This window comes from Glycine soja, chromosome 1 (assembly GCF_004193775.1).
Source record: "Glycine soja cultivar W05 chromosome 1, ASM419377v2, whole genome shotgun sequence".
In the NCBI taxonomy this organism is placed as follows: domain Eukaryota; kingdom Viridiplantae; phylum Streptophyta; class Magnoliopsida; order Fabales; family Fabaceae; genus Glycine; species Glycine soja.
The window spans coordinates 27,160,824-27,174,373 of record NC_041002.1 but is presented as its reverse complement, the minus strand read 5'-3'; positions in this window follow the sequence as shown (position 1 = coordinate 27,174,373).

The window sequence follows — 13,550 nt, the reverse complement described above, 5'->3', positions numbered from 1 at the left end:
AAAATAATATATGTTAGGAAGTAACACTGCTATATATTTTAGTACTTATACTAAAAAAAAATAAACTGTGTATATTTGTATAAGTAAAAATTATTCAAAGAATATTTTTATATCAATAATTATGATTTTACATATGAATAATTTTTTAATATCTTATTCATTTACAATAAAATCTTTTTTTTTCAGAAAAAAAAATACTTTTTTAAGAGAGATACCATCTCACAAATGGTGACACATATATCTAAGATATTCATACCTAATGATTTTATTTTTTTTATTTATTTTATCAATAAGAAATACAAAGAACAACTACAAAGGGAATAAACGCAACCGACGAAGCATCTGCAAGGAGATTAAGCCTCAACCCCACAGGTGCCAAGTCCCAAGTCGGAAAACTATATATCTAAAGAAGAAGAGCCTAGGTTGGCTAACCAATCCGCACAATGATTGGAGTCTCTAAGCACATGATGCAAAGTCAAATTTCATTGTCTTCCCTTAAGCTCCTGGATCTTCTTAATAAGAATAGCAAATGGATGGCAATTGTTGCAAGTCTCGTTGATCAGACGAAGAGTAACCATGGAGTCAGATTCACAAACAACTGATCTATAACCCATATTCCACGCTAAGAGCAAGCCTTGATGAATAGCTTGTAACTCAGCAAAAGTGTTTGTAGTGAAACCGCAGAAACCCGAGAAACCAACTAGCTATTGACCCAAATTATCTCTGAGCAATCCTCCAAATCCTGAATTTCCTGGATTCCCTCTAGAGCTCCCTTCAACATTAATTTTAACGGTGCCCAGATGCGGAGTGACCCAAGCCACTGATCTAGGACACCTCGCGGTAGAAGAATACAATTGGTTGATCACTGCAGCCATGAGCTTGGTCTGGTTGATGATGGCATGGACCAGATAGGCAGAACCTCATCACGAAATATCACAGCGTTCCGAGATCTCCACAGATTCCACAGATTCCAAATTGCAGAAACAAAAATGGCTCAAGTAGGGAGGTCAGATTGAGAACGCAGCCAGTCACTAGAATCTGTTCGAGAATAAATCTTCAGAGTGATGAATGTTAAGGATCTGTCACACTCTTCTGGAATAGGGACAATCACGAAGTAGATAAATAATATCATCCACTCCCGTGCCGCGCCTGTTACAATAAAAATCACGACACATACGTAAAGCGAAACAAGTTAGTGGGGAGATTGCCACGATGAGCAATCCATAAAAAGTGTTTAATGTGTTCTCGATATGTGTTTTTCCAGATCCAGGTCCAATTCTCCTCGTTGACAGTTTGAATTTGAGGCTCGATATTTATTTATCTAATGGAAAGAAAATTTGTTGTTGTAAACACCATCAGTAGCAGGACCCTAAATATACACATCATCAACAGTCTCATCAAGAATAATAATGATTAACTTATTCTTGATATCCACTGTCAGAGGAGATGCCAAGAAGTTCTAATGCCACTGGCCCTGACAAAGGATGTCTTTAATTGTCACATTAACATCAGCATAGTGGACATAATCTATCATGTTGCAAATTGGCCCTTCATCCAGGAAGGAGTCATAAAATAACGAAACATTTCCTTTGCCTGCCTTACTCTACACCCATATTTTAGGATTTGAAGCGCATTAATAATCGATGCCCAAGAATAAGAGCCACCATTCGAATCTGTGATATCCATGAGGGAAGCCTGGGAAAGATATTTATCACTTAACAGTCTGACCCAAAGTGTTGGTGGTATTCTAGAGGTGAAAATTAAAAGAAAATAGAATAAGAAGATTATTTGAAGATGAATAATTCTCTGATTTCATTTTAACTTTGGTTTGGCTTGATAATGCAACTAGGGAGTCTGCATATTTATAGTGAGCAATGAAACTTCCTAGAAAACATTAATTCACTAGCACATGAACTCTCATTACCTAGGTACATATTTTTTAGATACACGTAATTCTCTAGATACATGAACATAATTTCCAAGACTAACATTAATACTATTGCACTGCACATTATTCAACATTCTCCCCCTTAATGTGCTATTCTTGAACTCCAAGTGCTTCTCTCAATTTTTGGAATTTTTCTCTAGGTAGAGCCTTTGTGAAAATATCAGCAACTTGATCATTCGACTTACAAAACATCAGCTGCACCTTCTCTTCTTCAATTGCTTCTCGAATAAAGTGATGTTTGATGGTGATGTGCTTTGTTTTTCCATGAAAGATTGGATTCTTAGCCATAGCAATAGCAGATTTGCTATCACAATGGATAGTTATTGCCCCTTGCTTTTCACCAAAGTCTTCAACTATTCTCTTCAACCATATTGCTTGTTGGGTAGCTAAGCCAGCTGAAATATATTCAGCTTTTGCAGAAGATTTGACAACAGTTTGTTGTTTCTTTGAGCACCATGAAAATGCTCCTGAACCCTGTGAGAAAACATATTCGGAAGTACTTTTCATTTCATCCATATAGCCTACCCAATCACTATCACAAAAGTCAATTACATTTGTTTCCACCTCCTTGTCATATTTGATTCCATGGTTCAAAGTGTCTTGAATGTATCTTAGCACCCTTTTTGCTGCACCTAGATGAATGTGGCTTGGACTATTCATGAATCGAGAAAGTAAGCTTGTTGCAAACATGATGTCGGGGCTTGTACTAGTGAGGTAAAATAAATTACCAATCAAGCTTCTATAGTTGCTAGCATCTACCTTTCTCCACCATCTTCTTTCTTCAACTTTCCATTCACAACCAATGGTATATCGGTTGGCTTGTAGTCAAACATCCCAAACTTTTCAATATTTTTTCAACATCTTTCTTTTGACAAATAAAAACTACATCATCCTCTGGTGAATTTCTATTCTAAGAAAATGATGTAGCAAGCCCAAATCATTCATCTCATATCTCATCATCATCTCTTTTCTAAAATCTTCAATCAACTTTGAATTATTTCCAATAAAGACTAAATCATCCACATAAAGTGAAACAATTAAAATATCAGCCACACCTTGCCTTTTGACATACAAAGTAGGCTCATTCTTACTCTTTTCAAAGCCTTTCTCCATGAAATAATTGTCAATGTTGTTGTCCCATGCTCTAGGTGCTTGTTTTATTCCATAAAGTGTTTTCTTCAATCTATAAACCTTTTCTTCTTGCCCTTCAATTTCAAAGCCTTGAGGTTGCTCCACATAGACCTCTTCTTTCAATAATGTTGACTTCACATCTAGTTGATACAACTTCCATCCCTTTTGATACAACTTTCAAGCTCTAATGGTGTCTAGACATGCCACGGGTGCAAATGTTTCTTCATAATCAACACCGGGTTGTTGTGAATAGCCTTTTGCAACAAGTCTTGCTTTGTTCTTTTAGACTGAACCATATGGATTATGTTTCATCTTGTAGACCCATTTCACTCTAATAGCTTCTTTTTATTTTGGCTTCTCAACTAGCTCCCATGACTTGTTCTTTTCACGTGCATCTATTTCCTCTTGCATTGCCTTCCGCCAAGCATTTCCTTAACTGCTTCTTCAAAATTTTATTGTTCCATAGAATAATAATTAAACATGGTATAAATATCACTCAAACTCCTCATTTTTATTGGAGTTAAGTTTGGAGATAAAGAACTAAAGCTCAGTGACGATGGTGTGCTCGGAATTTGTTGCTCATTTTTTGATGAAGTTGGACTTTGCTTTAAAATTACTGTTGGAATTGTTTTCTCCTCAACCTTGTCATTTTGCCAATTCCAAAAGGCCTTTTTATAAAAAATAACATCTCAGCTAATGATCACTTTCTTGGTCTTCAAGTTGTGAAGTCTATAGCTCTTTGACAAGGAGCTATAGCCAATAAAGATGCATTTCTCACTTGCTTCTTCAAGCTTTGTCCTATTTTCTTTGGGAACTTGAGCATAGAAACACACCCAAAAAATTTTAGGTGGTTCACTGAAGGCTTTCTTCCATTCCATGCTTCAAATGGTGTCATATTCCATACCGCTTTTGTTGGGCATCTGTTCAGCAGGTACATGCTTGTATTAATAGCCTCAGGCTAGAATTTTTTTGGTATTCCTTTCTCAAATAGCATGGACTTAGCTATCTCCATCATGGTTTGATTCTTCCTTTCAGATACATTGTTTTGTTGAGGTGTATAGCCAACAGTCAGTTGCCTCTCGACACCTTTCTTCTTCACAAAATTTATCAAATTCATTTGAGGTGTACTCCTTTCCCCTGTCACTTCTCAAGACTTTTAAAGACCTGCCACTTTGTTTCTCAACAAAAGCTTTAAATTTCTTAAATATAACAAATACTTCAGATTTTTGTCTCACGAAATAGACCCATGTCATGCAAGTCAAGTCATCAATGAATAAAATATAGTACCTACTTTGAGCATGAGACAAGGTACTCATGAGACCATATACGTTTATGTGCACCAATTCCAACACTTCTTTGGTTCTTCTTGCTCCTTCCTTTGGAAATGGTGGGCAATGGTGTTTTCCAAGCATACATCCTTCACATACTCCATTTTTCTTCTCAATTGTTGGCAGCCTGTACACCATATTTTTTTGAGAAAGCAATGTGAGACTATTGTAGTTTAAGTGTCCAAGTCTCTTGTGCCAAAGACAAGAGTCACCTTCTTCTCTAACCATCAAACTAATATTTTTTTTTCATAATTAAGAGAGAGTGGAAAACTTCTATTTTTTGTCATTTTTACAACAACAACAACAACTTTTTCTTTTAAATAAAAAATTCTGCACTCCCAATTCTCAAATTGAAGAGAATAACCATGCTCTAAAAGCTGTCCAATGCTCAACAAATTTTCATCTAATTTAGGTACATAAAAAGTATCATGAATAACTTTACCTCCTTACTTTGTTGCGACTCCAATGCTGCCTTTGCCTTCAACTTCAACATATTCTCCATTGCCCAATTTGACTTTTAAGCAGAATGAAGAATTCATGTCAATGAAAGCATCTTTATCTCCCATCATATGGTTGGTTGCTGCAACCGTTATCCATATACCACACATTTTTATATTCTTCAGTTGTTGTTTGAAAAGCAAAGAACAGGTTTCCTTCAGTATTTTATGCTTCTGCAAATGAAATATGTGTTGTTGGTTGCCAAAATGACAATCCTTTTGCATGTGCCCGAACATTTTGTAATTGTGACATTGTGGCTTGCCTTTGTTCCAACAATCTTTCTCTTCATGAAAGTTGTTTTTGCAAATTCTACACCATTTATTTGATCCTCCACTACTTCCTCATCCTCCATAGGAGCCTCTTCCTCTTCGACGGGAGTTTCTACCTCTTCCTCGGCCTCTTCCAAAATCCAAAATTGTCACTTCTAGAAAAACCACTTTTATTTTAGGTTAAAGATTTATCATTATTGGATTGAATAGTGAGTTTGGATTGAAATACGCTTTCAATTGACTTTTCAATGCATCGTAACAACCTTTGTTCATAAGATCTAAGTGACCCCATCAACCCTTGAATAGACATAGTTGATAAGTCTTTGATTTCCTTTATAACAACCACCATTGGATCAAATTTTTCAGTCAAGCTAATTAGAATTTTATCAACAATTATGCGATCATCTATTGTATCTCCATGAGACTTCATTTGATTCACCAATTCAGATAATCTATTAAAATAATCATTCAAACTTTGATTTCCTTTCATTTTTTCATTCTCAAAGTCTTTCTTTCAAGATTGGAGTTTAACTGTTATAACCTTTGAATCTCCTTTGAATTCTTGCTGCAAAATTTCCCTTGCTTGCTTTGTTGTTTTTGCTCTCATAATTCTTGGAAATATGGCTATTGAGACTCCTCTTTGAATCATGCCTAGAACTCTAGCATCTGTGATTTTTTTCTTCTTCAATTCTTCACGTTGTGTGGCTGTAGCTTTTGTTGTGGCTACTAGTTCTTCATACCCTTCTTTGACAAGCTCTAAGACATCCAGAGAAATGAACAAAGTCTCCATTTTTATTGCCCAAAAATCATAATTTTCTCCTTCAAATAAAGGAACTTGGACATTGTTGTAGATTGAACTGATGGTTGTAGAAACATTGCTTGAGGAAGCCATGGCTCTTCACTTTCAATCTCCTCCTTCTCTTCTCTTCACCTTTATTTTATTTTTTGTTGCAAGGATTTGTTGCTCTTATACCACTCTGTTGGTGCTATTCTAGAGGTGAAAAGTCAAAGAAAATAGAATAAGAGGAAGATTATTTGGGGTAGAATAATTCTCTAATTTTATTTCAACTTTGGCTTGACTTAATAATGCAACTAGTGAGTCCACATATTTATAGTGAGCAATGGAGCTTCCTAGAAATCACTAATTCACTAGTGCATGAACTCTCATTACCCAGGTACATATTTTCTATATACATGTAATTTTCTGGGTACATGAACATAATTTTCAAGACTAACATTAATACTATTGCACTGCACATTATTCAACACATAGTTTATATGGATCCTTGATAATAGATCAAACTTTTTTCCCCCAATAAAGCAACATTAATAGCCTTAGTTTTCCTGATGCCAAAACTCCCTCTTGATTTTGGTTTTGTAATGTCATCCCATTTAACATAATGAAAATGAGCACCTCCCTAGATAAAGCTTCAAACAAAGCCATTAATTTTTTCAAAAGCATAGAATTTGCCAAAGTCACTCTACCAGCACGGTTCAACACCTTCTCTTTCCAACTAGCTAGCCTACGAGTGATATAAGAAAAATCATCTTTCTTCACCCTCCTAGTGAGAAAGGGAAGGCCCATATATTTTCCATGTTGGTTGTATGAGCAAATTCAATAACAAAAGAGAATTTACTTAACTTCCTTCGAAGGATGTTCTTGGAAGCCATAAAAACATATTTATGAATATTCACCTTTAGACCAGATGCTTTACAAAAACTATCAAGAACCTCTTGACTAACCTTATTTGATTACACTTAGCTTTCACAAATAAGAGGAAGTCGTCCTCAAAGAATAAATGGGAAATTAAAGGGCCAGACTTTGTGATTTGCACTGGCTGCCACAACCCCAACTTAACTTTCTCTTGAATAAGAAAGACATTTCTCTATACAAAGAAGGAATAAATTAGGTTACATACAATCTCCTTGACGTAACCTTTATTGAGGAACAAAGCTATTGAGAACAACATCATTCCATTTAAGAGAGTAAGTAATTGCAAAAATATAGCTCATGGTAAGATGGATAATATCAAAAGGAAACCCAAACCCTTGCAAAGTAACACACAAAAACTCCCAATCAACTTTATCATAAAACTTTCTCAAAGTCAATTTTAAAAAGAAGATAGCCTGACTTACCTTTCTTTTTGTGCATGATGCGTAAAATAGTAATGCACAAGGGCAACGGTACCTTACACAATAGTATCAAAGACTAAATGTCCATATATCAAACCCACGACCAATTGCGTTCCCAAATATATATTTTATGCCAACAAAGTAATTTAGGAAAGAATTAAAATTAAGATATGATTGATTTGTCAATTATCTATTGCGAGAAAGAAATCAAGCAAGCAATATAAGTGTAAAGATAAGATAAAGTCAGAATCCATGGATTATGATTTCATGTGTACAGATCCCTCCAATCCTAATTTTAACAAGACTCTTACAATTGTTAATTGTCTTTCCAAAGTCAATTATTAGCCATTGACAGTGGTATAATAATATTCTTTTCCTTAAACAATACTCAATTGACGATTGATGTATTAATTCAAATCAAAGGATGAAGATCGATGATAAGGGTGATTAGTCAGTTTCCTAATCAACATACCAGAGATTATTCAACCAATTTGGCCATGCAGTTTGGTATAAAGCACTCTCTTTCTAGATCTACCAATTATATGCAGATGATCACTACTATGAAATCGATTAAGTATTAGAACAATCATTTCCAAATAGAAATTAAAAATAAAGAGAGTCAATTAACTGCAATATATTGAGAATCTTATTAAAATTAGAAAAGGGGTTCAAGGTAGGTTACATCATAATCCTTGAACTAGGGAGACTAGTCACTCATAGTTATGAATAAACTAGAAATCCTATAAAGAAACATAAACATACCAAAAGAGTTGAAATCCAAACGAGAAACCTTCCCAATGGTGATCTTTTCACACTTCGTTGGGGCTAAGGACTTGCTCTTGGTCTTCGACACTCTCCAAACCTAAAAAGAACAAAAGACACCAAAAAGAGAGGCCCTCAATCCCTATTTATAATATTCTTAAATAGGTTTAATTTTGGCAGGTGATCTTATCCTTGCAATCTTTCCGGAATTAATCTTTTTCAATTATCTTTGCCCAACGATCTTATTCTTGCACTCTTTCCCTAAAGATAACTCTCTAGCTTAGGTGTATACAAAATTACTGTGTGCCTACAAAATTACCACGCTTACAAAATTCATCATAGTTGTGATCAATTCTCCATTGTTGTGATGAAAGTTCGGAGCCAAATCGATGATGAAATCCATGGTCGTACAAAATCTTGGTATCGTGTATAAAATCATCTATTGCATACAAAATTCATCAGGACAATGATTATTCAGCTTTTTCCTGTTTTGAGTCATTTTTCCTTAAAAACACTCCTTGATCACTTGTTTAACACAAATTAACTGAAATCCGTGAGTTTTGCCAACAAAATATGCCATGAATGCATGAAACTAGCCTAGAACTACACACAAAAAGGTGATCAAAATATGGTTTATCAATGCATATGGTGAACAATCTCTTGAGCTATGTTGGCATTGTCAGACATGCCTTTATTGGGAATAAAGTTGCTCTGAAGAGGACCTGTGGAAGAGGACCTGTGATAGAGTCCAAGCAAGGTCTCATTCTTTTCACAAGCACTTTAGAAATAATTTTAAATAAAACATTTCATAAACTGATGGGCCTAAACTCCTTTAGAGACGTTGGATTATCAATTTTTGGAATAGGAACAATAAGAGTTTCAACCAACTTAGGAGGTAAATCCTCAATTGCAAAAGCCTTTGCTACAAGTTGCCAGACTTCATCCCCCACAATATTGCAGTAAGATCTATAGAATATAGGTTGAAATCCATCTAGACCCGAAGCCTTATAGGGGTTTAATGCATAAAATATAAGCTCACACAAGGGCAAGTCTATCCTACACAATAGTAACAATGGACTAAAAGTTCGGATATCGAACCTTAAGGACAAGTTGTGTTCCCAATTAGTCAAAATTATTAAACTAAACAATTGGATTAATCAAAAGAGGAATTGAAGTGAGATTGGAATGATATTAAAAGCAATTGAGAATTATGATTCACTAGTGTTAATTTTCCCCCAATCCAAGTTCCTATAAAATTCCTACAGAGTTAATTACCAATTCTTGAAGTCAATCAAAAGTCTATGATCAAGGTCTAATGATGCTCTTGCCTTAAACCAATATTCCTATGATCATAGATGTATTTTTTCAAGTTAAGGGATATAATCAAAACAAGGGATGATCAATTAAAGGTTAATTAATCTATCGAAGGTTACCCAAAAAGTTTGATCATGCAATTTAGTGTAAAACATTCTCTGCCTAGGTTTACCCCAAATACGCAGATGATCACCACATTACATTTGAATAAGCTTAGGATTGATTAGTTCCCTAATAAACAATAAGAATAAGGAAGAGAAACAACTAACATAAGTCACTGAGGAATTCCTTTAAGAATAGAGAAATAGACACAATTCAACAATTACATCATAACCTCCGAACTAGGGTGACTAGTCGTTCATGATTAGAGCATAACTCATAATCCTATATGAATTAGGCATAGACATACCAATATAGTGGGAATAAGGATCACGATCTATCCTCGTGGTATTGCCCATGCTTCACAGCTCTCAAAAACCCTCAAGCTTCTCTCAAAATTCGTAAAATGATCAAAGGTACTAAAGATACAAGATACAACCCTTATTTATAACCTCCTAAAATATATTAGTCCAAAAAGGCACACAACGACCATGTTGAAATCCACCATGACCACGATTGAAAAGTTGTGACGCTGAAACTCTAGGACGTTGTTGATTAACTACGACCCTCATTGGTTGACTAGAACCATGGTGGAATTTACCATGGTTGTCAGATGGTTGGTGTTGTTTTGGAAGGCAGTTATCCTTTTGTCATGGTTATGTTGCTTACCAAGACTGTGATAAATGTACCACGACCATTATCAAGTGAAGAGTTTAATGGCAGTGTTTACGTAAGACCATTAACGCAAGTAAGACTTAATGGCGATATAGGTCCAATATGTGATAATTCATGAGCTAGATGTACAGACTAGGATACCATGAGTGTTGTTTGATAGTGAACCACACATGGTGGTTGTGTAGGTTGGTGTGTGATATTTCTTTGTTGTGGCCTTTAAGGGAGTGAAGGACTTATCCCTTACACCAAGATTTTAAGGTTCAAATGATGAGCATCAAGATGGATCTCCACTTGTGGGTTACCATCTTTGAGTGTAGGAGGATCCCTTTGAGAGTTCTTCATCGGGTTCTCATTGGTGAGTTCACTTTTGTCTAACATGGACCTTCTTGATAGTGTGGTTATTCTGTAGGGCTTAGATAGATGACTGCTCTAAGACTTAGGTTTTCCATTTTGGTGTATTGATTTGAATAGATCTAGGTTTCAAGAACTTTTATATTTGTTTAGTCATCTTATGCACTTACTAGTTACCTTTGATACTTATTTACTTGTATTTGGTGGTCATGGAGGCTGATCTTAGATCTTTATATACATACATGATGTTATTCCAAAGATGTAAGGTGTTATACTTAAAGTTTAACTATTTATTATGTATATCAACTTGTGGCTTTAAATTAACAAACATTTTTGTAAATATGCATGATTCATACGATTTCAAAAATAGACCGTTTTCTTTTCAAATTGATAGTTTTCATTAAAAAGAAAAGGGTTGAGGAGCCTTCATAAAAAGTTTTATTTCAATGAAAAATTTACTCTATCTTTTCATTTTCTATTAGGACATTTATGAAAAGACTTTGAATCCACTTGTTTATAAAGATAAATAAAAGGTATTTGAAGTGTATTTATAAACCCAGATATTAGGGTGTTACACATTTGTTATCACCAAAACTATAAGATGTTTTAGGGATCAGACATCAACCAATATCTTTGATTTCAACACTTTCTAGAATAATGGAAATATTACGTTACCATATTCTCTTAACATATTAAAATATACAATGTAACAGCCGTAACTTTCAATAAGTAATTAAGAAATTAATAAATTAATAAATAAATAAATAAGTAAAAAAAAATAATTATTAGGTCATAAATTCCCACTATATAAGCCAAATGTTAACCTAGAGTAGCTTTTTAGAAAACACATTCTATTCCTTTCTTCTTTTCTGACGCACAAGAACCCTAACAGAGTAACCAGAGGAGGAGCTCTAGAGAGCACCAGAGACGTCACCATTGCTAATAGAGAACATTTAAGCAACTATATCGAGGTAAGGGATGAGTTACTCACGCTTGGGGATTAGAATGAACATGTGTAGGGATCCCTAGAGGATCAATTTTTGGGTTATTTTGGGGTGTTTATGAATTTAATTATGTTTTCATGTTTAATCGCGGATTGAGTGTGTTTGATGAACCAATTGGTGTTCTGTTGCGAGTTTGTTGTAGAATTGATGTGTTCCTGTGTTAGGTGTGTACCTTAGGAATTAGAATTCTTTATAATTAGCATAAAAATTGTGTGGTGGTGATTTTGTTTATACCAGATATGTTGGCCTTTCAATCTTGTTCTTTTTATTTTTTTTTCACACCGCAGTGTATACATGTACATATATATTGATACTGTTTTTTTTTTTTTTTACAAACTTTATATTTTATTTCACGTGGATGATTTCTCGTCATGAAATTCGTATGTGTAGGGATTGTTGGATAAATGAATTGGCTAAAATCATTTAAAGAAATTAACTTAAGTTGTATTCACATTGTAATTAGGCATTTTCTTGATGTTGGTAACTTAGTTGAAATATATTTGAGCATTAGGAAACATTTGAAAGTATAAAAAAATGGTTTAGTACTTTATTTATTTTTGTCTTAGTGTATTCCAAGTAAACACTTTTACTGTGATGTGTAATAATAATAATAAATAAATAAATAAAAATAGGGTTATAGATATTATTGTTTCATAGTGATTATTGTTGTGACTTTATAGATTAATTGTTATAGAAGTTTTTTTTATTTATTTTGCTGAATTAATATATTTCGATTTAATTTATATTTTGTGATGTCAAGTAAATGTTACTATTGAATCATATGTGTAGGGTGCATGAGATGCAATAAATTATTTTATTATGAAAATGTGATTGAGATGATGCGTAAGTGATAATCAATTGATACGTAATGGATTGTGAATTACATGACTCTTGAGATGTTGTCTGTTTTAAATTGTGAGCCATGAATTATGTAATCACACAACTGTAAGACCATTTAAGGGAGACGAGTTAATGCGCGATGAGTTGTGATGTGATCCACTGTGGGAACCCGACAAGTTAATCACTTGAGGCGCACTGGGTTAAAATATATATATATTTTAAAAAAAAATATACAATCGAGATTTTGAAAACAATTGAGTAGTTGTGTGCATTGCATAATTCATAGGTAGAGTCTGTGTGTTCAAATGTTTTTTTTGGGTTGGACCTGAATCAGGAGGGAGAGGCCCTGACGGACTCTTCGGAGTGTAGGCCTTGGGGGTCATCCGGTTTGAGTGCTCCTGTAAGCCTGTGCCGATCTCACATGGTTGGAGCATTCTCGCAAAACAGCGTGACCCTGACTGGTCTCCCTATGATTTCACTTAGTGAGAGTGACCTGACTTGCCCATTGTGAGGCATGTCCTGTCATGTACTCCTAGGCGCCCGACGAGGTTTTTCACTGAAAAATGGTACCACATTGCATGTAGGCTTGAGTCTTAGTATAATTGTTGCATAACGCTTGTGTTTGAATTTCATTGAGTTAACAATTGTGGTTGATGTTATTTTATGGAGTGTGTAAACTTGAATGGGTGTGAATAATGTGTGCGATTTTGTGCAGTAATGTTATTTATATAAATTCAGCTTTAAGTATTATATGTTTCACATGCTCTAATGTTTTATTATATACGAATGTGATAACTCACTCCCGGTGTGTGTTTGTGTTTGGGCTGATTGCCACTTTGTTTCAGGTGAGCCTTCATATGATGAGTCACATGCTAGAGATGAAGAGAATTAGTCTGTGATAGGGATATGCTCTGATAAGTGTGACATTGGGGCATAGGATTTTACTTCGCATATTATGATTTTCACATGTTATGATTTACTGAATGATACAATTGCGTTATACTTTTCTACTTTAGTTTCTTTTTATTATTTATTTAGAGTGGACGGCCTTGTTTTGAGTCGGGATAATCTTACCTTTTATTTATAAAAAAAAAATTCTATTATGTTTTCACTAAGCGGATGTGGACCTTTATCCTTTTGAATTGAATTAAATTAAATGTGTTTAAAAAGAAAAATTATTAATTAATTTTGCATGTTT